Genomic DNA, 26,185 nt, shown 5'->3' with positions numbered 1-26,185 from the left:
CAGTTCCGCATCAAGCGCCGCAACCACGTTTTTCTCCTCCTGAACAGGAAGAAATACTCCATCGACTAGATCGTGTGGAGAGAGGGTTCGAGGAAGAAAAGAAAAGCCACCGAGGATTTCTCAAAGGCTTGGCGAACCTACTAAAGGGCAAAAAGAAGAAACGTGACCATTAGCCCTTAATAGTAGTACTACTGTAATTTCTACTTTGAAATAAGTCCCTGCGTGGACAACTTATCATATTTCAGTCCCTACGTGGACTTATCTTTAGTCCTTGCATGGACACCTATCTTGTATTAGTCCCTGCGTGGACTTGTCACTTATTTTAAACCCTCTATGGAGGTATGTACTATTTGAAAGACCCGTTTAGGGCAATATGTAATTGTATTTGAGATTTTGGAATGTATGTTATGAGTTTTGTTTTAATATATATAAAAATAAATCAAAACCATTCCTTTTATATTGATCTGCCTAAATAAAGAATCTTAAAAGGTGAAACCTAGCTTGGGGTCTTTTAAGATCTAGTCAAGATGGTACGACCTAACTGAAAAGATTCTGATTCCCTGTTAACCTCTGTACGCATGTTAACATTCATGGCAGATGTGATTCGTTATAATCACGCACGTCATTCTTATACAATAATCCTTTAAGGATTTCAAAACCCAACTAAATGATATATAAATCGTGGGTTAAATCGCCAATGAAGGTGATCAATATTATAAAAACATCCATTAGTGATGCAGTGCCTACGGGCCAGAATTATAAAAACATCCATTAGTGATGCAGTGCCTACGGGCCAAAATTATTAAAACATCCATTAGTGATGCAGTGCCTACGGGCCAGAATTATTAAAACATCCATTAGTGATGTAGTGCCTACGGGCCAGTATTATTAAAACATCCATTAGTGATGCAGTGCCTACGGGCCAGAATTATTAAAACATCCATTAGTGATGCAGTGCCTACGGGCCAGAATTATTAAAACATCCATTAGTGATGTAGTGCCTACGGGCCAACCTTATTAAAAACATCCATTTGAGATGTAGTGCCTACGGGCCAACCATATTAAAACATCCATTAGAGGTGTAGTGCCTATGGGCCAAAATAATTGTCTTATAAAGACAAAAGGCAGTGGTAGTCTATGACTCTCTGTCAGAAAGAGATAAAAGAACTACGGTTCAATTCTCTATGCCTTTGATTCTCTGAAATCTCGGCTAATATTATAAAACATCATCATGATTAGACTTTATGCCGCCAATACTATTTATATAGTTAAAATAGGATATATTCAAATCCTAATATTTAATGAAATAAAAAGTTAACCAAATATGGTCTCTGTACCATGGTTGGCAAATTGTCATCAAAGACAATCATATAATAATCTCCTAAATTAAAATTTTGTTATCTTCTGTAACAGATTCAAGTTACAATGGCGGATCCCAATGGAGAGAACAGCCACACAAACGAAGATGACTATGACAATGCGTCAGTGCATTTGACAGGCGCACAACTGAAGGCTCTGATTGACAATGCTGTCCAGGCAGCTATTGATCGTCAAAATACTGAGTCTCAAGGCAGAACTGTATCAAAACCACCCTCTAAACCAAAGACACACTCCAAACCACCCTCTGAACCCAAGAAAGATGACGACAAACATTCGTCTACTGAGCACAGCGTTCATCGCGATAGAGAATATACTGATGCGTCCAGTGCTAAGGGTTGCACCTACAAATACTTTGTATCATGTAAGCCCCGTGAATTTACAGGGGAGAAAGGTGCGGTTGATTGTATCACCTGGCTGGACGAGATGGACACGATTGTGGACATCAGCGGGTGCGCTGAGAGGGACGTGGTTAAGTTTGTGTCCCAGTCATTCAAGGGCGAGGCCCTGGCGTGGTGGAGAGCTCTGGTGCAGGCTTCAGGTAAGTCTGCCTTGTACAAAATGTCATGGGGGGAGTTTATTACCCTCATAAAAGAAAACTACTGCCCTCAGCACGAGGTTGAGAAGATTGAGGCAGATTTTGTCTCACTAGTGATGACAAACCTGGATTGTCAAGCATATCTGACAAGTTTTAACACTATGTCACGTCTGGTGCCATATCTTGTGACACCAGAACCTAGAAGGATTGCCCGTTTCATTGGGGGCTTAGAGCCGGCGATCAAGGCCAGCGTAAAGGCTTCTAGGCCGACGACCTTCAGGTCAGTTACTGACCTCTCCTTGTCTCTTACATTTGATGCTGTCCGTCTGAGGGCACAAAGGAGCAAGGAGGCTGAAAAGCGAAAGCGTGAGGATGAAACCTCACGAAAGTCTGGGAAAAAGCACCGTGGAAACGGTGAAGGCAAGAGAGGGTCGGAGGCAAAGAAGGAGGGGCAAGCTGATGGAAGACCTCACTGTAAGGTCTGCAAGAAACCTCACTCCGGGAAGTGTAGGTTTGCGTCTGGTTCACAGTCGCAACAAAAGACTCCACCCTGTGGGCTATGCAAGTCCAAGGATCATAAGACAGTGGAGTGCAAAAAGATAAAGGATGCAACCTGCTATAATTGTAATGAGAAGGGGCATATAAAGAGTAATTGCCCGAAGTATGCCAAGAAGGCGGAAGAGACGAAGAAGTCGAATGCGAGAGTTTTTCGCTTGGATGCAAAGGAAGCGGTTAAGGACGACAATGTGCTTACAGGTACTTTTCTCGTAAATAATATATTTGCAAGAGTACTATTCGATTCTGGCGCCGATAAATCCTTTGTAGACCAGAAATTTTGCCAATTACTAAATATGCCAATCAAAACCCTTGACGTGAAATACGAAGTAGAGTTAGCAGACGGCACGATAGAAACCGTCTCTACTGTCCTAGAAGGATGTGAAATATCCATTAGGAACCATTCTTTTCCTTTATCTCTACTTCCTTTCAGACTTGCGGGTTTTGACATCGTGCTAGGCATGGACTGGTTATCCCATAACCAGGCCCAAATTATTTGCGGCAAAAGGCAAATAGTTTTAAAGACTCCGAGTGGTGAATCTCTTACCATTCGAGGGGATACGCAGTTCGGATTGCCCGAAGACGTATCTATGCTGAAAGCTTCAAGATGTTTGAACAGAGGCTGTGTAATTTACATGGCTCAGGTGATAATTGAAGAACCAAAGCCGAAGATCGAGGATCTTCCTGTCATTTCTGAATACCCCGAGGTCTTTCCTGAAGAACTACCTGGTTTGCCACCAGATAGGCAAGTGGAGTTCAGAATTGACATCATTCCTGGAGCAGCTCCGATAGCAAGAGCACCTTACAGATTAGCTCCGACGGAAATGAAAGAACTGAGGACCCAGTTGGATGAACTGCTGGCGAAAGGTTTTATCAGACCTAGTTCATCTCCCTGGGGAGCTCCTGTCCTATTTGTAAAGAAGAAGGACGGATCGATGCGGTTGTGCATCGACTACCGAGAGCTGAATAAAGTTACCATAAAGAATAGATATCCTTTACCAAGGATCGATGATCTGTTCGACCAGCTGCAAGGAGCAAGCTACTTCTCCAAGATCGACTTAAGGTCGGGTTATCATCAACTAAGGGTCAGAGATGAAGATGTACACAAGACTGCATTTAGGACTCGCTATGGTCATTACGAGTTCCTAGTGATGCCTTTTGGGCTCACAAATGCACCGGCTGCGTTCATGGATCTCATGAATCGCGTGTGCAAGCCGTATTTAGATAAATTCGTCATAGTCTTCATAGACGATATCCTGATCTATTCTAAAAGCCAAGATGACCACGAGAAGCATCTCCGTTGCATTCTTGAATTACTACAGCGTGAGAAACTCTACGCCAAATTCTCGAAATGTGAATTCTGGCTACGAGAAGTTCAGTTTTTAGGACACGTTGTGAGTGAGCGTGGTATCCAAGTGGATCCCGCTAAGGTAGAGGCAGTCATGAGCTGGCAAGAGCCAAAGACACCTACCGAGATTCGTAGTTTCCTGGGATTAGCAGGATACTACCGGAGATTTATTGAAAATTTTTCAAGGATTGCTGCACCCTTGACTTCTTTGACCAAGAAGAAAGAAAAGTACATTTGGGGCCCGAAGCAGCAAGAGTCCTTTGAAATACTGAAGCAGAAGCTAAGCAACGCACCTGTGTTGACCTTACCTGAGGGTACAGATGAATTCGTAGTTTACTGCGATGCATCACACACAGGCATGGGGTGTGTGCTTATGCAGAAGGGCAAGGTGATTGCCTATGCTTCAAGGCAATTAAAGGTGCATGAAAAGAATTACACCACCCATGATTTGGAGTTGGGTGCCGTTGTATTTGCACTGAAGATGTGGAGGCATTACCTTTATGGTATTAAATTTGTGATTTATTCTGATCACAAAAGCCTCCAGCACCTGTTCAACCAGAAGGAGTTGAACATGAGACAGCGCCGTTGGATGGAAACCCTGAATGATTACGACTGTGAAATCAGGTACCATCCCGGCAAGGCGAATGTAGTCGCCGATGCCTTGAGCAGGAAGGAAAGGGTAAAACCCATTCGAATCAATGCCAAGAGCATTGAGGTTAAGAATAATTTGATGGAAAGGATATTAGCTGCGCAGCGTGAGGCTGTGTTGGAAGCTAATTATCCTAATGAAAAGCTGGGAGTAACTGAGGAGCAGTTGACTCTTAGCAAGGATGGAATTCTTAGGCTGAACGGACGTATATGGGTTCCGATTTATGGAGGACTACGAGATGTTGTTCTCCAGGAAGCCCATAGTTCCAAATACTCAGTCCATCCTGGTGCTGATAAAATGTACCAAGACTTAAAGGCAAATTATTGGTGGATAGGCTTGAAAAAGTCTGTAGCCGCCCATGTAGCAAAGTGCTTGACTTGTGCTCAAGTCAAAGCCGAGCACCAAAAGCCGTCTGGCTTGCTACAACAGCCTGAACTTCCCGAGTGGAAGTGGGAATGTGTAACTATGGACTTCATAACCAAGTTACCCAAAACCAGGAAAGGAAACGATACAATATGGGTCATAGTCGATAGGCTGACTAAATCAGCTCATTTTCTACCCATCAAGGAGACATATAGCTCCGATATGTTAGCCCAACTTTATGTTGATAAGATTGTAGCCTTACACGGCATACCTGTGTCTATTATCTCCGACAGGGATACTAGGTACACATCTCACTTCTGGAAAAGTTTCCAGCAATCTTTGGGCACGCGTTTAAATTTTAGTACGGCTTACCATCCACAGACGGACGGTCAAAGTGAGCGTACTATCCAAACGCTAGAAGACATGCTTCGTGCATGTGCGATCGATTTAGGTGGTAACTGGGATAAAAACCTACCCCTGATCGAATTCTCCTACAATAATAGCTACCACACCAGCATAAAGGCTGCGCCTTTTGAGGCATTATATGGTAGGAAATGCAGATCGCCTGTTTGTTGGGCGGAAGTAGGAGAGGTCCAATTATCGGGACCAGAGATTGTTTTCCAGACTACGGACAAGATTGTCCAGATCCGGGAAAGTCTCAAGGCTGCCCGCGATAGGCAGAAGAGCTACGCTGATCCAAAGCGTAAGGATTTTCACTTCGAAGTGGGTGAAAAGGTATTACTTAAGGTATCACCCTGGAAGGGGGTGATGCGTTTCGGCAAGAAAGGCAAACTGAGTCCGAGATACATAGGACCTTTTGAGGTCATTGAACGTGTCGGATCAGTCGCCTATAAGTTGAACTTGCCTGAAGAGCTCAATGGAATTCACAATGTGTTCCACATATGCAATCTCAAAAAGTGTTTCGCCGACGAATCGTTGGTGATTCCACACACGGATGTGCATATAGATGAGAGCTTAAAGTTCATAGAAAAACCTTTGTTGATTGAAGATCGACAGGTGAAGAAGCTTCGCAGAAAGCACGTACCGATTGTAAAGGTCAAATGGGATGCTCGTAGAGGTCCTGAATATACGTGGGAAGTCGAAGCTACAATGAAAGAAAAATACCCCTATTTATTTGAGTAAATCTCGGGTCGAGATTTATTTTAAGGGGGTGAGGATGTAACACCTCGAATTTTTGTGTCCAATGATGTGTTAACACGTGTCATTTGTTTACACGTGGCATCTATAATAAATAAAGGACTAATTTTGACAAACCTTGAAAGTATATAAATTCGAGGGTTATAAATGTCAACAAGGGTAAATATACTGTATAGTATCCCTAAATAATGCTTAAACCTTCAAACGAATAAATTATAGATCGTACAAAAACAAAACGCGGAAGAAAGTGAGAGATTACAAACTACAGGGGTTAACTGTGTCAACATGTTTAATAATACCTCTGAGTGACCCTTTAACGTTCCAAAGACTTTGTAACGGTATTATACCCTCACTAAAATAATATATATAAATTTCGCGAAGTTTCGATATGAAACGAGAAAGTTACGATCGAATTCGTAGAAGAAGGGTTAAAAGCGTCAACAGTGAAAGTTAAGGCTTTCCAATATAATTAATAAATAAACCGGGGACTTAATAATGCGGGTAAATAACACGAGGCCCCTATCGGTAAATAACCGAGGGCCAAACCGCAAAGTTACCCCTTCAAAACCGAAAGGTCAGGTAAATCATTACGAAAGATTTCGTTATTAATTACCGGATTCTGATAATCATGACAAAAGATTTTAAAAATCTGAAAAACAGACTTCTCGCGACCCGCGTGAAGGTTAGGCTTAAGTGTAAGCGGGCCGCGAGCCTCCTAAATAACACGCCTGATATTTGAACTTTAGGCGACCCGCGTTAAAGTGCATGGGAACTCCCATGCGGGTCGCGTAAAGTGCCCAGATGCAGAAAGTTGTAGTTTCTTGCCTTTTGGAGCTTGTGAACGATCAAATCTTCAATTAATGAAGCATGGGCGCCCCCTACTCGACCCATACACCTTAGGGACACCTGCCCATGATCCATGATCAGTATAGGCCAATGTGGAATGATCTTGAGGTTCATTTTGCACTATAAATAGCAATGTTGTAGTTACAACATTCACACAACTCAAAACACAACTACTGATCATTCTAAGAAGCTCCAAGCATCTTTCTCTGCTCCATAAGCAGGAACACAACCTCTGTAAGTAATCTAACCCTTTGTGGTTCCACATTTCCTTAGTAAATGGCTAAGAACCAAACCGTCGTAACTACGGTTTGACTTTACAATAAATCAGTAATGGTTCAGTCTTATGACGAATCAAAAGTAGTTATAAGTTGGTATTTATGTGGGTAATAACTAAAATGGTTCCCCCTGATCACCACTCTAACTATGTCAAATGTCGAGTCAAACGTGCGGTTAAAAAGTCAACAGAAAGCCATTTTAGCGATTTATGCATAATCTGTAATGTATATGTTATGGAACCTGTTTTGACAATCATAAAACATGATAATAAGTATATAAACCTGTTTGCGCTCGTTTGAATCGATCATTTGCTATATTGAACCGGTTCGGAGCCGAATGTCGCAAAAGTTTGACTTTTGCTTTGACTTCAGTTCTGACCCGTTTTAGTGAGGTATAAATATACCTTAGGACTCTCTTAGGACCAGGGCACATGTTGGTATAAACCTCTGTGGTTGGTTCATGAGTTATCCGAGTCTTTTGCGCAATTCCGTCATTCGCCTAAAAGTTGACCGTAACGGCCTTTTAAAATTAAAACGAGTATTTCGGACACGTGAACGGACCAAAACCTTGCTTATTAAATAATAAGCATGTCCGTAAAGTTTCACGTCAATCCGAGGTCTAGAATGAGAGTTATGCTAAAAGGCGCACTTTTAAGAAAGTTTTGTAATTAACGGCGCAATTAGCATAACGCCCATCTAACCCAAGTTTTCGTCACCAAAACTTTTACCCACTGTGGTAAAATAATATTTTGGGAATTTTAAAGATTTTTAATAATTTTTACCATGCTCATAACCTGCGGTTATGGCTATGGTTCGGTAAATACCGAATACGCCCTTTTTGGCCAAAACGGGAGTTCTACAAGGTCTTTTGACCCGATTCCAATTTCCACTGGTTTTAAATAATAAATAAAGTATTTTAAGCTTTATAAGCTGTTCGGGAAACTCAGATTTCCTGTAGAACTCGAAAAGCCTTTTTTTAAAGTCTTTAAAATGACCGAAAAGCCCCTTCGGGGCATAATATTTACATAAACTCGTTACGGGCGTCGCGGAAGGTATCCTACTGATACCAAAATACTTTTAAGGCATATTGACTTAGGAAATAAGCGTAGGACACTTATGGTTAACCGTTTCGCCTATTTGCGCACACGGTACGGCTCATGGAACTAGTTTTCGTGCAATAGCCGATATGGGTCAAATTATATTATTTGAACCCCAAAATCCAGAGTGTGAACCATTAACCCATATATAACAAGTCTCCGAACTTGTTGGGTCCAAATCATACTCCATTCTCGGTTTTCGCCTTTTCGTGCGAATTAACCATATCTATATATCGGAATCAACCGGTTTAAGCTACGGCTAATACAAGGACCGTTAGGATTCTAAGAGGTTAATTAAAACCTTCGTTCCAGATTAGGAGCCCCAGTAAAAGCTATCGGTGACTTGATCTAAATTAAGGATTTATACTTGCAAAGGTAAATACTTTAACTTATTTCCCCTATATGGGCTTGGGTTACGGTATATTAATACCGCTTGATTGAGCATTATATAATTCCATCGCTTAGGTGGTTAATTGATTAAATATGATCGGCTCATTTAAACAGTTTTGTTGCTTATAAGCCTTTGGGGGGTTTAATGACCGTTGTCCCGGATATCCTTGGCATCATTTTACGAAATGGCCACGACCATCGACATCCCGGTGTAGGCGTACACCCGGTATAAAGTGTCGACATTAAAATTAAAAGACGTAGCCGTTGGTTTTTGTACTACGGTTTTATGCAAACGTGGTGTGTCTATAAATCTTTAACCCGGCACGACCCGGGCTACTGAACGCATAAAAGAACATGTAAAACGTTCACAAGATCATTATGAATTTTCCCAAGTTAAAAAGAGTTTGTGCCTTGTGCATTCAAATCAATTTTAATAAACATTTTCAAATGTGTCAGTTGAATGTGTTTACCAGTGTAAACTGACGTATTTTCCCCAAAAAGATTAAGTGCAGGTACCTAAACGTAATTGGCTGGTATTAGCTCCCTAGCGTCGGGATAAGCCTCGCAAGCTTGATTGCAGTATCTAATGGAACAATACTTTACCTTTATTTACGATCCACTGTGGATATTCAACTTCTGTAATACATTGATATTATCACCAGAGGTTGAAATATATATATTTATCTTATGCTTCCGCTGTGCATCATATAATTGTGTGGTTTGATTATATTGTTGCCAACATCGTCACGGTAATCCCCCACCGGGCCCACCGGTGAGACACGTGGAAATCGGGGTGTGACAGTATGTTTCTCAACTAGTGAATGTTTCTTAACCAGTGAATGTTTCTCAACTAAAGGTTATGTAAAGCCACAAGATAAAGGAAAGGTCTACAAACTCTCAAAAGCATTGTATGGACTGTGACAAACAACTCGTGCATGGAATGTAAAGTTAGACAACAAAATGAAGTCACTTGGATTCCAAAAGTGTTATCTAGAGCAAGCGGTTTATACTAAGGCAAGTTCTAACTCTAATCTAATAATTAGGGGTTTATGTTGATGATTTGTCACTGGATCACCAAAGAAAGAAATTGACAATTTCAAGTCACAAATGGAAGAAAAATTCAAAGTGAGTGAGTTAGGATTATTAGCCTACTACTTGGGTATAGAACTCACCCAAATAGGGGGTGATATCTCAATCAAACAGACTGGTTATGTAAACAAGATTCTCAAGGATTTTGAAATGCTTGAGAGTAATGACACTAAGATACCAGTGGACCCCGGACTTAGATATACAAAAGTGGAAGGTGGAGAATCTGTTGATTCCATCAAATATAGAAGTATAATTAGATGTCTGAGGTTTCTTCTACACACAAGACCAGCTCTAAGCTATTTTATAGGACTACTTAGTGAGCATCACCTAAAAGCAACCAAGCAAGTTATACTTAAAATCAAGGGAACAAAAGACTATGGTATAACATATCAAAGCAATGGAGGATGCAAATTACTTGGATTTAATAATAGTAGCTATGGAGTCAATACTGAAAAGGAAAAGGCACAACTGGAATAGTATTCTACTTTGGAAACTCTCGTATTAGTTGGTGCACACAAAAGCAACATACCATAGTAATATCATCTTGTGAATCTGAGTTATGGCAACAACTACAACAGCATGTCAAGCATTATGGGTAAAGAGACTGCTCAGTGCTTTAACCGGATGGAAAGAAGAAAAAGTGACATTAATGATTGACAACAGATCTGCAATAGCCCTAATGAAGAATCACGTGTTTCATGGTAGAAGCAAGCACATTGATAATCATTATCACTTCATACGTGAATGCATTGAAAAAGGATCAGATAACTGTGGAACATATTGCTAGAGAACTTCAGAAAGTAGATATCCTAACAAAGGCGTTACCAAGATTTAAGTTCATCACTATGAGAGAACTGCTTTGCGTCTAAGACCTGCTACAAGTTGATCGTAATTAAGGGGGTGCGTGTTAGATATAATCTCTCTCAACCACAAGTTATGGATCGTATTTATACTTATGTTATAATGTATTTAGCATTAGTATTATGTAAATAAACTATAAGGTTATGTATGTAATTACTTGAAAGTTTATGTATGTGTCGTATGAGGTAAACGACACGTTGGTTCCAAGGATATATAGAACATTGTGTTTCATTGTACGGGTATCAAACTCACAAACTCGAAACACTCAAACGATTTTTTTTTTGAAATATAACTTTCATTAACAAATAAGCCGACTGTCACGGCCCTCGACCCGTTTTGCCTGATTCGGAAGCTGCTACATAGAAACCCGTGGTATTGGTATTTAATTGGCAGCGGAAATTTTTAACAGGACCGTTAAAAAGGAAAACACCGGATTATTTTATTATTCATATCGGGACAAAACCCGTATTTTACAAGTTGGGAATTTCACTGGGAAATTCCCTGATTACAGAAAACATGTTTATTTATTTACTGAGCCACTTCATTTAAGCTGGAGTGCGACGCGACACTTTTCCTTGTTCACAGTAAATCACCTAAAACATGTTCTAAAAAGATTTGATCAGCGAAAAATACTGGCGAATACATTCCATTTGTACAAAAGACACATTGTAATAATATACAGTATTAAGAGCGATTACAATGTTTATATATCAACTAATTACCCCAAATCGGTATTTGTCACTCGACCGGATCTGTGACTATGGTCATATCACACATTGGCTAACCCGTTGTCCAATGGTGAAGCTTATCAAGTAGTGTATACAAAACCCCACATACCGGCAGTAATTGTAGATTACAAAGACTTAATCACTGTAATTATAACTTTGAAAACAAGTAGGGTTTTGAGAGCAATTTGGTAAAAAGATAATTACTCACATTGCAGATTTAGACAGTCACAGGTAACCTACTGGTTATGCTGGTAAACCTAGTAAAATATACAATGCAAACGAAACCAGGTTAGTAATTAATTCAACGTTTACGATAATTCACGAGATCGAAACCCTCACGACGAATGACAAAGTATAGCCCAAATTTAAGCAGCACTTAAACATCCATCGAATCAGTTTTAATCGATCGGACATTGTATCATAGCAGTGATCGAGTTATTACCTCGTTATCGTAGCAGCGTTTCGGTATTTTGGACGTGTATTTAGAGCAGAATATGGTGATTTTAGAAGGGAATTTCGAGCACAGAAGACTGTCTATGCAACGCTCAGAATATAGCTGATTTGTGACTTTCTCGCGCCCCGTGACGCCCATAGTGAAGTCCCTCGCGGCCCGAGAGGGACACCCTAGCTACTGCTAGGGCTGCCGTGTCACCATGTCGGCTTGACACGTGGACGACACGTGTCGGTCAATGTTATCCGGATCATCATCAGTCCCTCGCGCCCCGTGAGAGATTTGCCTTTAATGGGTCGCGGCCCGCGACAAGCTAAGAAATTTTGTTTTCTTGGATTTTTGTAAATAGGAAAGATATACGGGCTCGAGTTTTTACTTACGGAGCATTTTAGGACATTTTTGTGCAAGTCGTTACATCCTCCCCACCTTGTTTAAAATCTCGTCCTCGAGATTTACTGGAATAAGGAAGGATATTTTCTTTTCATATCCGATTCCACTTCCCATGTGTACTCAGGTCCTCTTTTCGAATCCCATTTTACTTTAACCAACACCAATCTCTTGTGTTTGAGGTGCTTGACCTTTCTGTCTTCTATTTGAAGAGGTTTCTCAACAAATTTTAACTTTTCATTACCTCTATATCTTGAAGAGGTATCAGTGGTTCGTCAGATAAACACTTCTTAAGGTTAGATAAATGAAACACATCATGTACCCCGGCTAACTCTTCTGGAAGTTGTAATTGATAGGCAACCGGTCCTATTCGTTGGATAACTGTAAATGGTCCTACATACCTTGGACTCAGTTTTCCTTTCTTATCGAATCGGACTACTCCTTTCCAAGGAGAAACTTTCAGGAGTACTTTGTCTCTGACTTGAAATTCTAACGGCTTACGTCGATTGTCAACGTAACTCTTCTAGCGGTCTCGAGCTGTTTTCAGTCTTTCCTTGATTTGTGTTATCTTGTCGGTGGTTTCCTGTACAATTTCGGGACCTGATAATTGACTTTCTCCTATTTCTGCCCAACATGTAGGTCCCCTTGTTCGTACGGATCGTCATAGAATTGTATATCTAACCTAAAGTGCGCAATCCTCTGGATCAGATTTGTTACAGAAACGAGTAGAAAACAGAATTCACAATCAAACGGGTCTTCTATTGATTATCCAAACTAGAAGTTTTACAATCAATTCAAGACCTCATAACCTCACAGCCACTATCTGTGATCTTGTCTCAAGAACCCTAATTTCGAATTCTCTCCCTCTCTCTAGACTTTCTCTCTCTAAAACTCTCTAACCCTTAAAACCCTAATCACAAAACATGTTTATATACCACATGTCTGTGAACTGGGCTTTCTACTGGGCTAGGCCATTTTCCAAGCCGATTACAATAATAAACTCACTAACCAATATGCTAAGCCCATTACAAAATATCCAAAGACTAAATAAACAAACTATTAAGCTGTTGTCACCGAATATGTACCAACAGACTCCCCCATGACAATAGCTTCAAAGTGTAACTTTTTCTTCAAACATCTTGTGTTCTTTTGGTCTTTGGATAGCGTCAGCTACACGGTTTCTGACATCAACAGACTCCCCCTTAGCTGATGCTTCCAATCTCCAAAACTTTCACTCATTGTAGATCAGTTAGCTAGCAATTCTTGGTTAAGTAAGTAAGCTCCAACTTTTCATATCACTTTCTCTCTGCAACGTAGTAGAAGGATCCTACCATGCATCTTCACACGTTCTTTACTTCATTCTCAATCTGCACTTTACTTGTATCCTGCACTTCATTTTGATAACTGCATCAATCTGTTTAGCAACACAAGCAAGTATCTCGAAAAACCATTAGTCTTTTTCACATTTCAAGATAAACCAATTTTTATCTTTGTTTGCAAAAACAAACTACCTGTCAATTTAAAATGGAAGTCTTTTAAAAAAAATATTTTTGGTATTTTTGATATTTTTCAAGACAAACTAAACTAAACTAAAAATTTTTTACAATACTTCTTTTTGTGAGAATCATGTGCAAGAAGATCATATCAGCAGAATCAAACTGTTTTCACACTATTAGATAATTCTTTATTTAAGTTTTCGTGAAAAGCAGTCCAAGACGATTACCAGTATGTTTGTCCATTTAAACAAAATGCATGAACATTTCAAGTTCCATTACCATATGAAACGTTAAAGTAATTTTATTACTGATATACTAGTGTGTCCCACTTCAAGATGTACCCCCGCGATCAAGGTATGCACAAAGATTCATCGTAGTAGGTAGGTATACTGAATTCATCTGTTTTGTTTCTCAACGTCTAGATAATTGGTGATCAGGTCAGTACTTCCGTACACCAAAGAGACCAAAATATCTAACGAGGGCTAAGACAAATACCATTTTTGTACGATTTATGCATTTTGCACATTTTGAATGACTCTCTAGGAGAGCTTCTTCATTTATGGGATTTGGCATTTTTTTTGCTCTTTTAAGATATCCTGGTTGTGCCTAGGTCAGCATGTATCTGGATGCAGCAGAAGGATAACCCTGATATCCCCAGATAACAGCATAAAGACCCAAAACCTCAGATTTTGGCAATCTATCAACGCAAGAATTAAGGTCATTAAACCATACACCACTGATGTGTTCCCCACTCATATTCAGTTCGTTTAGGTTTATATCACATTGGTAAGTTTATTATTTCATGCTTTTTCCTACTGGTACATCGTATGATGAAGCTGCTATCACACTTAAGCAATTTAATTCATTTTCAGTGTGACAGTCTAACTTGCTGATGTACTATCATTTCTCCTTTTTCACACAGTGATAACTCATTTTTTATTTTTAAGAAAAGCAGTAAACTATTTACAAAATTCTTATGAAAAACCAGTTATTCAGGATTCCTCATCCCGTTGAGTTCGACTAAATGTTCAAAGCGAGCCCTATCAAAATGATGATGAATGTCAATATGTTTTATGCGACTGTGTTTTACGGGATTATTAGTTATAGAAATTGTGGCATTATTGTCTATCATAATAGGAGTACGAGTGAAATCCAAACCGTAATCGCACATTTGCTTTTGAATCCAGAGAACCTGAGAGCAGCAGCTTCCCGCAGCAATATATTCAGCTTCACACGTAGAGGTAGACACACAAGATTGCTTCTTGCATTGCCAAGACACAATCCTGCCTCCTAAGAACTGACAACCACCTGTTGTAGACTTTCTGTTCGACTTGCATCCTCCAAAGTCTGAATCAGTGTAAGCAACAAAATTTAGATCACTATCAGCTGGATACCACAACCCAAGTTTAGGTTCCCCCTTCAAGTAACGAAGAATACGCTTCACTGCTTTCACGTGTGACTCTTTTGGATTAGCCTGATATCTGGCACACAAGCATACGACAAACATGATGTCGGGTCTTGAAGCAGTCAAGTACATTAGAGAACCAATCATTGCCCTGTATTGATTTGGATTAACGTCTTCAGTACTTTCATGATCTGGGCCAAGATTGTGATTTTTACATATGGGTGTGTTAAAAGTAGAGCAATCATTCATTTTGAACCAAGTCAAAATGTCATACACATACTTTGTTTGATGAATAAACATCCCATCCTCCTTATGTTCAACTTGTAATCCCAGAAAGTAAGATAGCTTACCCATGGCACTCATTTCAAACTTGCTCTTCATCACCTTCTCGAACTCTTTACACATGTTTTCATCAGATGACCCAAAGATGATGTCATCCACGTACACCTGTACCAACAGAAAATATTCCTTCTTCCTCTTAATGAAAAGTGTACTGTCAATCTGACCTCTTTCAAAACCATTCTTGATCAGATGTGTAGACAGTGTCTCGTACCATGCCCTGGGAGCTTGATGTAATCCATACAAAGCCTTATCAAGTTTATACACCCGATCTGGATAATCTGGATCAACGAACCAATCTGGTTGTGAGACATACACCACCTCTTGGACTTTCCCATAAAGAAACGCACTCTTCACGTCTAGTTGGTAAACTTTGAAGCCCTTGAATGTTGCGAAAGCTAGAAACAAACGAATTACCTCCAACCTTGCCACTGGTGCAAACACCTTATTGTAATTAATCCCTTCTTGCTGATTGAAACCTTTGACAACCAATCGAGCCTTGTTTCGCGTCACAATTCCTCTTTCATCCTTCTTGCACCTAAATACCCATTTAGTGCCTATCTCTCTTTCACCTTTAGGAAGGTTAACTAACTCCCAAACCTTCAACTTTGCAAACTGGGCCAATTCCTCTTGCATTGCTTCAACCCAAGAATTGTCTTTTAGAGCCATATGAATGTTCTTCGGCTCCTCTTGAAATAAAGCAACTATACAAGCACTCGTTCACAATCCTAGTCTTCACAATCGACACAAATAAAACTGTATTCGCTGTTATGCTTCTTCTTATCTGAACACCTGCAGTAGGATCTCCAAGTATCATGTCAACTGGATGATCTCTATTTGCTCGTGTAGTAGCAACAGCATCGACTTCAAGATTATCACCCAGGTTTGATCCAACCTCCCCCTGAATATTCTGATTTTCAAACGGATTAATGAAATCCTCCCCCTGATTGGGTTCAGGTTCACTATCGCTTGAATTAGTATCAGCAGCACCTTGGGATGTTTCTGGAGCATCTGTCATATCAACATTTGATCTAGGCATGAACTCGCCTTCATCATTTTCATTTATCACTGTTTGAATCAACTGAGACTCATCTGCATTGGAAAACTCAGGAATATTAAATGATTTAAAAACACTTTCATAATCATATAATATAGCAAGTCCATTCGTTGACTGTTGAGGTTTGTAAGAAGTAATTTCAACATTAAACACAACCTCAATTTTACCAGTTTTCAGATTAAAAACCCTTTTATTTGGTGCGCCAGGTACGTAACCTAGAAAGTAGCCTTCGTCAGCCACCTCACCGAATTTTTGTTTATCTTTATTACGCACAATGGTGCAGGGTAATCCAAATGGTCAAAGCCTTCTAAGTTTGGCTTTTTGTTAAACATCAACTCATGACAAGTTTTGTTAAAACGTTTAACAGTCAAAACTTTGTTTAGGACGTAGCAAGCTGTATTCACAGCTTCTCCCCATAAAAGAACTGGTAGCTTAGAATCTGAAAGCATCGTCCTAGCGGCTTCAATCAACGTCCTGTTTTTCCTCTCAGCGACTCCATTCTGTTGAGGCGTATAAGGAGCAGAATATTGATGTTCAATTCCCTTGCGAAGACAATAGAGATCCAGAATCCGATTCTTGAACTCCGTGCCATTATTACTCCTTATCTTCTTGATCTTTGCATCATGGACATTTTCCAATTTTGTAAAAAGATCTATCAACATCTCTGCTGTCTCATCTTTTGTACCTAAAAAGAAAACCCATGAATAACGTGAGTAATCATCAGTGACAACTAAACAATAGTACTTTCCACCTATGCTCCTCACGTTCACTGGACCGAATAAATCCATGTGAAGTAATTCATAAGGGGCATCTATGGAATTTACTTTTCTTATGTTGTTTTCCCTTTTGATATGGAAGACATTTGTCTTCCACTTGAAACCTCTGCATTGGAACCCCTTTCACTAGCTCATGTTTAACAAGGTAATTCATTTTTCGATAGTGAATATGGGCCATGCGTCTGTGCCACAACATCGATTCAGCTTCAGATGCTTTTGATAGTAAACACGCCACCACAGCAGTTGGATCCTTAGCACCCATGTCCATGACATAAGTGTCATTTCTGTGACAACCCGTAACTTCAAGGTACAAACCGTTTGTTTCGTTTTTATGAATCAACTCTTATGCTTATTTTATTCGACGAATTAACCAAATCCTTACCGTGTTGTACCGACCTGAACCGTTTGAACCTTAGCACTTGTCTTGCGTGTCGATGCAACCCACTCGCATAGCTCGAAAACTTATGAGGCCCGACCTTAGCGTGATCACTATTCATTTTATAATTAACTAATTAATTATTCATTTGTAGGTTTTGTAAAAAAAAATGATATATTATGATCAACAACAGCAACTACTACCACCTTTTTTTTTATCCATGAATTGTTAGTTATCGGCCCACACCCTAACCCCCTATTGTGCGTTTTGTTTTGGGCAGCAGCCCCAAATCCCCCTCGGAGCCCAAGTTCTACCACCCCAGCTCACCCCATACCTCGGCCCACACACATAAACTTCCACCGCCTTGCCATGTTCAGATTGTAAGTTGCGTGGATACATCATACATGTATATATATTCATAAGGGTCACCCTCATGCATAACACGCAAACCCTACGGCAATCGGCGGTAGCTTCCTTCACCATCACGCACATCACCTCTCGTCTCTCTCCCTCCCTCGGCAACCAGAGCACATCACCACTCCTCCGACACCGATCGCCGGACATGATTGACCAAACCTGACCGTTAGCTATTTTAAGGGATCAACCGAGCAATCAAAGGTGAGTTCACACTTTCCACAAGGCATGGGATTCCCAAGGGTTGGGAATGGGTAAAGGATTGAAACTGAAACTGCGTGATCTCCTGGTTTGGGACACGTACACACCCTCTTCATTGAAGGGTGACAACACGTGATAAAAATATAATCGGAACCTGCGTAATCTCCTGGTTTGGGGATTACGTACACACCCTCTTTACTGAAGGGTGACAACACGGATACTAGACCAAAAATTCTATCATGAAGTCCCTCACTTTGTATCGACTTAATCGCCGGGCCAATGGCGAGCGGGTCATTAGTTAGATAGCGCTATTTAGGTTTGACAAGCCTCACACCGTGCCGCAGAGGACGGGCGTGAACTAATGGATCTGGGCACTAGTCAATGATGATAGACATTGACGTCAGGGCACCAACTTACTTTAGTCAGTGGTCGATATGGTAAACAGGTCTAGTGGTTAACATGGGGAAGCCCCCACCACCTATGGATATGTTTGGGAAACAGGGTAAACGGATTAACTATATTCACATTCTTATATTCTAGACTTTATCATTTGTTCGTGTCCTTAGACACCTTACTTTCATCTTTTACAATTTCCTTCCATTGTAACCACTATGCGTGGTCTCACATATCTTATTAGGCCTTATATGGCCCTTACATGAGCGTTTAATAGGTCTTTAAACAATTCGGAGACTCAAAATACGGAAAACAAAACAAAACAATAACTGAGATTTGTGCATGGCGTCGGTGACGGCCGGAAGGTCCGTCGGCGACGGTTTCTGTAAGTGTCCGTCGGCTAGAAAAGCCCGTAAGCAGCAAATTAAGCCGTCGGCCATTTGGGGGCGTCGGCGACGCACAATAACGGCGTCGGCGACGGCCTGTCGAAATGCTGAAACGCTGCTGTGTCATTTTTTTGTTACCTTGTCCATTTCCTGTGCATATTTCCAGCCATACGGTTCTCGTAATCTCCGTATGGCCTCCCTATCTATTCATCTATAAACTTAGCTTCTATTTTAAACATAATCAAACTAGATACAATTCTACGATTCATTCGACAAAATACTACTAAGAATCAATACAACAAATTTGGACTAAAAACATTTGAACAAGCTAGCGGAAGCGTTTGGTATGACATAACATGAACACGCGCTCGCTCCGATTCTCCAAGTCGCCTGAATTGAGGATTTACCTACAATCAACAACAAAGATTTAAAAAGTTAGTCATTTACTTATTTACTTATAAAACCGTCACTTTAGTTCCATTCGTGTATTTACTTTCATTTCACTCACGCATTCGATTACCCAATTAAATGGGTATGACATATATTTTTAAACAACTAACCCGTTGGTAGATGATGACGACCAAACATAAAATGTTGTATAAACTAAAACGTCCACAGCATATTCTAACCGCATAAGTTACTTCAATCCGATTATCCTTTCAACATTCAACCGTTTCATTATTATATCAACACTTCGAAAGTCCGACATTCATAACCTGCACTTTCAAACATACTCAATAATAACTTGGTTAGCCAAACCCGTAATCTCAACATATTCATTTACTACATCTTCATAAAAAGGACGTCAACCATTTAAATGCTTCCAATTAACTTATATTCCAAACCCAAGGGCATTATTAGTAACGCTAATTCTCAAATGCATCCAAATCATGCATTCGCACATACTTGCACACATACAAACTTACAATCATACACATCTACATACCTAATATACATTTAATCATACCTACAATCATGTATTCATACCTACATATTCCGTACGTATTTTTGTATACATTTACATGTAATACATGTCCAACTTCATTACATACATCTATCACACTCTTATATAAATTACATGAGGCTTTGACTTGGGTTTACAACTTATAATCGTCAAGGAAACACTCGAAATCATGTTTGGGAGGCCCGTCGTAGTTCACGGATAATATACCGAAGCCTACGGCGCATAAATCACATAAATAATATTTTTGACAGAACCTTCACCCGGCCGTGTCATTTCACCACCCGGCCGTGTCGACTCTGCACTTTTCCTAGCCATTAATCCTTACCGAAACGGACATAACTCTCTCATTTTTCATCCGTTTTGCGTCACGTTTCTTCCTATATGATTGTAATTTAATATCCTATCATGTGATCTTGAAGTCAAACATCCGAGTTAAGGAATTTCTTAACTTATACATATTCGGCTTGTTATTCATCTATGAATTATTCGACCCATTCGTGCATTTATCAAAATAATCTATTGATTTGACCTCAACTTCGTATGAACTTAACAATTAAAACATCATATTACTTAAACAACTAAAGAAGTGATTATAGAAATCACTTACCTCGTGCGTCCAAGTTTGTGCATATCTTCCTCATTTCCTCTTGATCCGTTAGCCTTCCATATTTGAGTCCATCTTGACATGGTTCTTATTCTTTCAAGCTATCATGTTTACAACATTGTTAGCATATACGCTTATACATAATAACATCCATTTCCAACACATGGGTCACATTGACTTTCACTAGTCCATTATAACATACACAAGTCCTATTTTAACAATTATTTCATTCCAATTCCATACAATTTAGCATATCATCAAATCATGGCATGTTAGAACATACCCATTATACTATATACGCTTCACACTCATGCAGTAAGACACATACAACCTCATTCACCTAGATTCCACGTATGTACATAAACAACTTCCATTCATACTAGTATTTATGTAATCCTACTTGTAGCATCATAATCCATGATTCGCCAACCTAAATCATCATTCGAATATTTCTTCTTCCTTGTACATTCACGTTCTTACAATTAATTCATAACCATATTTAGAAAGTTCGGCAACCCATGGAATCCATTGTATCATTTAAGCATAAGGTACCATTCCTAAAGCATACTACTACCACATGATACTAGCAAATCCAATCTTCTACATGAATTATATCTAAAGCACACTTCTTATGTTAATTCACTATTCAACACACAATTATTACTTCCTATACATATTCATTCATTGTTTACATCCAATCTTATCCGATAATCTCACCTATGCATTTCATCAAACACTTGGTGTGCATGCCATCATTTAAGCATACAGTACAAGTATTTTATGCATACTCTTCCTAGTTCATAACATAGATTATCAATTTCAACTAGAATTATATAACTTTTATACCATTATCTATCAATTACTTCTTACAATCAACATCAAATAGTAACATCACACAAGCATTGAACATGTATAATCATCCATATCATCATCTCTACTAATACAAGTAGGTTTATAAAATTTTCTTTCAATTAAACTAAAATCAAGCATGATTTCCACTCTAGGGAGTAACCCTAACATCTAATTAGCACAAATCATACCACGAATTCATGATTGGGTTGAAACCCTTTTTCTACAATTCACCAAATCCAGAAATTCGACTTACCACTTCACTAGGTATGCTTAGATGATCGATAAGAGGGCTCATGCACTGGATTTTCTTATGATTTTAGGCTTCAATTGCTTGATTTCTTGAGTTTAGGGTTTCCCCCTCCTTCTGCCTTGTTCGATCGATCCCCCAGACACACTCACTGTGTTTGGGGTTTAAATTTTTTTTTTACTAATTTAAGTTTAATCACTTTGCACTTTACCCCCTTCACTTAGTTGCTAATTACAATTCTAATCTTTAAACCACATTTAACTACCATCTTGCCATAAATTCTTAATTATGTTAAATTTGTTATTTATCCTCACTTGTTTTATTGAGTTTTCATTTTTGGGGCGTTACAAGTCTACCCCCCTTAAAAGAGGTTACGTCCCCGAAACCTTTCTCATTCCAACTGGACCAATTCTATTCCTACTTTTTCATCTTTTCATTCACGAGGCTTAACACCACATGGATGCATTCGAGGTCTTGGCAAGAGTTTCATTCATTCATAAACGTCTTTGTACGCATTGTCCCTCTGTTCTTAAATCAAGTAAATTACTTTCATAATCGCATTAAAGTCAGACTCTGATCCAGAGCTCTTATTAGTGTCGTTTTCATTTTATAATGCTAGCTCCTAGCACATACCATCACTAGTGCTTCATTCATCGAATTTATTCCAAGTGTATACAGTTATTAATCATACAAACTAAGTCTATGGCTTGTTTCTAACATCCTATTTAAGCATATTACATATATATATTTACTAATTGAAATAAATCAATTTATTTTATTCTACTCATACATCATATGCTATCTTTCATTTTATTCACTATGAGCCTTCCTTAACATTCCATTTCTATCCTTACTTCTGATTACCCTTACGCTTATAGGAGGGGTCGATATTTTATCATACGCATTTATAATCATTCGAAATACTTACGGTTACAACCAAAATCACCCTTCTTAAACTTACTTATCCGTACTTAACACGAAAACTAAGCATTATTTCCATGGTTACTATTGTTATTCATGCCATGCTTATCTTTTCTACAATGTCTTGTTCAAATGAACATGGCCAACAAGCCGAGCATCAAGGTTAGTATTTCTTAATGATACTTGTCGTCTCTTACATTCTATCAGAATTTCCACAATTACGAGCATTCAAGTTCTATACCACTCGACAATCATTACGAGCATACCTGACGGAAGTAAATTCCATTGATTCGTTATCCATGCCTTACGATGATCATTCCTTTCCGATTAGTGACATTGCGTCTCTATTCTTCAAGCTCATCTATGAGTATAAAACTTAACAACTCAAATCATTAACTACCGAGTTCAAATGGCGATCGCCATCTGACCCGTATGTCCCATTTAATACTTCTACCATTCTTGCATACAACGCATTTGCATAAATATACTCATGTATATATATATATGTATATATATATATATATATGTAAGTTTAAACATAATTTGGGTCATATTACTTAAGGAATATTTACTTGTTCGGTCCGTAATTACTTACACATTCGAATATTTTCATTCTTATCGTTCTTTTGCTCATTTGCTTTGCATTTACTTAACATGGTCAAGCTATCGACTTCTTCTTATGTAGACTAGTTTCGCCCTTTTATACCTTAAGTCCGCTTCGCGGAACTGAACATTGCATTCATGCCTTTCATTCCTTGAACCCGTCTCACGGATTCAAGCAGTGCATCCATATCTTTCATTCTTTGAATCCGTCTCGCAAATTCAAGCATTGCATTCGTATCCTTCATTCCTTGAATCCGTCTCGCGGATTCAAGCATCGCATTCGTATCTTTCATTCCTTGAATCCGTCTCGCGGGTTCAAGCATCGCACTCGTATCTTGCATTCCTTGAATCCGTCTCGCGGATTCAAGCATCGCATTCGTATCTTGCATTCCTTGAATCCGTCTCGCGGGTTCAAGCATCGCATTCATACATTGTTGGTCTGTACTTTTTACGGATTCAACATTTTATTCTTATCACTTGCACTTTTTACCCTTACGTAATACTCTCAATCTCCCGAAAGTCTTACTACTCATTTCACCCATACGCCCACCTGCTACCCAATTCTAACGGACATACCTGTAACAATTACCGCGGTCTCACGAACGTCATACGTTTCTTGTGTACTGGCCAGGTACACAATCCACGTACTAGTTTCGTGTCTTCGCGTAATCGCCACATTATGCCCGAAGAATTAAGTTTTGGCACGTGTTACATTTTTAAAACTTCCTTACCATGTTGTTATTATATTCATTTAGAATTTTCTTTCACTTGCCTAATCATACCATTTCATACATCCACGCGTTGAGTTTACGTACCAGGGGTCAATTCGTCTTATTACTTGCCTTGATGTCGGTCCTAGACCGCGTTCACGGATCATCCCTTCCGCCACTTCTGTGATCTTGTTGAATAATGCTTCTTGACGAATAGTATAATCATCATCATTAACGTTGCTTGCATCAGCCATCTACACAATGTCATGTTTACATTTAATACGGATCATAAGCTTTCAACACATCATAGTTCATTAGTTCGACTTTACTATATTCACATTCTTATATTCTAGACTTTATCATTTGTTCGTGTCCTTAGACACCTTACTTTCATCTTTTACAATTTCCTTCCATTGTAACCACTATGTGTGGTCTCACATATCTTATTAGGCCTTATATGGCCCTTACATGAGCGTTTAATAGGTCTTTAAACAATTCGGAGACTCAAAATACGGAAAACAAAACAAAACAATAACTGAGATTTGTGCATGGCGTCGGTGACGGCCGGAAGGTCCGTCGGCGACGGTTTCTGTAAGTGTCCGTCGGCTAGAAAAGCCCGTAAGCAGCAAATTAAGCCGTCGGCCATTTGGGGGCGTCGGCGACGCACAATAACGGCGTCGGCGACGGCCTGTCGAAATGCTGAAACGCTGCTGTGTCATTTTTTTGTTACCTTGACCATTTCCTGTGCATATTTCCAGCCATACGGTTCTCGTAATCTCCGTATGGCCTCCCTATCTATTCATCTATAAACTTAGCTTCTATTTTGCATTCGAAACATATAACACATACTATTATTCTTACCGAGAACTTAGCGTATTACCTCATTGGCGATCTTGGAGCGAGCACACTTTTGCACGAGCCTTCGGTTTGAGTTCAAGCACTATTACTCTTGCTCGAATCCCTCAAACCTAGGCTCTGATACCAACTTGTTACGTCCGCGTTTGCGTCTAATAAAAGACGACTAAAGGACACTAGAAATATAAAAATTCTCTTAGAAGTGTCCAACTTTTCGGAATTTTAAATGATAATATCAATAACGCAGGTGCATTAATTTAACAAAAATTGGGCATGACCCGTCCATAAAACGAGCATACCCCTGTTTTAAACATAATCAAACTAGATACAATTCTACGATTCATTCGACAAAATACTACTAAGAATCAATACAACAAATTTGGACTAAAAACATTTGAACAAGCTAGCGGAAGCGTTTGGTATGACATAACATGAACACGCGCTCGCTCCGATTCTCCAAGTCGCCTGAATTGAGGATTTACCTACAATCAACAACAAAGCTTTAAAAAGTTAGTCATTTACTTATTTACTTATAAAACCGTCACTTTAGTTCCATTCGTGTATGTACTTTCATTTCACTCACGCATTCGATTACCCAATTAAATGGGTATGACATATATTTTAAAACAACTAACCCGTTGGTAGATGATGACGACCAAACATAAAATGTTGTATAAACTAAAACGTCCACAGCATATTCTAACCGCATAAGTTACTTCAATCCGATTATCCTTTCAACATTCAACCGTTTCATTATTATATCAACACTTCGAAAGTCCGACATTCATAACCTGCACTTTCAAACATATTCAATAATAACTTGGTTAGCCAAACCCGTAATCTCAACATATTCATTTACTACATCTTCATAAAAAGGACGTCAACCATTTAAATGCTTCCAGTTAACTTATATTCCAAACCCAAGGGCATTATTAGTAACGCTAATTCTCAAATGCATCCAAATCATGCATTCGCACGTACTTGCACACATACAAACTTACAATCATACACATCTACATACCTAATATACATTTAATCATACCTACAATCATGTATTCATACCTACATATTCCGTACGTATTTTTGTATACATTTACATGTAATACATGTCCAACTTCATTACACACATCTATCACACTCTTATATAAATTACATGAGGCTTAGACTTGGGTTTACAACTTATAATCGTCAAGGAAACACTCGAAATCATGTTTGGGAGGCCCGTCGTAGTTCACGGATAATATACCGAAGCCTACGGCGCATAAATCACATAAATAATATTTTTGACAGAACCTTCACCCGGCCGTGTCATTTCACCACCCGGCCGTGACGACTCTGCACTTTTCCTAGCCATTAATCCTTACCGAAACGGACATAACTCTCTCATTTTTCATCCGTTTTGCGTCACGTTTCTTCCTATATGATTGTAATTTAATATCCTATCATGTGATCTTGAAGTCCAACATCCGAGTTA

The 26,185-nt window shown here is 39.3% G+C and overlaps 2 long non-coding RNA genes across 2 annotated transcripts; both read right to left on the bottom strand.

Moving 5' to 3' along the window:
• Window positions 1-19,183: 19,183 nt before the first annotated feature.
• Window positions 19,184-21,753, bottom strand: LOC110937179. The gene is made up of 3 exons (XR_002590625.2): window positions 21,629-21,753; window positions 19,516-20,624; window positions 19,184-19,362 (listed from the first exon to the last, which is right to left on the bottom strand). It is a non-coding gene; the product is annotated as an uncharacterized LOC110937179 (long non-coding RNA).
• A 3,169-nt stretch (window positions 21,754-24,922) lies between these two features.
• LOC110937178 lies at window positions 24,923-25,537 on the bottom strand. Its single transcript, XR_002590624.2, has 2 exons — window positions 25,347-25,537; window positions 24,923-25,193 (listed from the first exon to the last, which is right to left on the bottom strand). It is a non-coding gene; the product is annotated as an uncharacterized LOC110937178 (long non-coding RNA).
• Between the last annotated feature and the right edge of the window lie 648 nt (window positions 25,538-26,185).

Source organism: Helianthus annuus, chromosome 4 (genome assembly GCF_002127325.2).
Source record: "Helianthus annuus cultivar XRQ/B chromosome 4, HanXRQr2.0-SUNRISE, whole genome shotgun sequence".
NCBI classification, from domain to species: Eukaryota; Viridiplantae; Streptophyta; class Magnoliopsida; order Asterales; family Asteraceae; genus Helianthus; species Helianthus annuus.
This window is presented reverse-complemented; position numbering and strand designations above follow the sequence as displayed.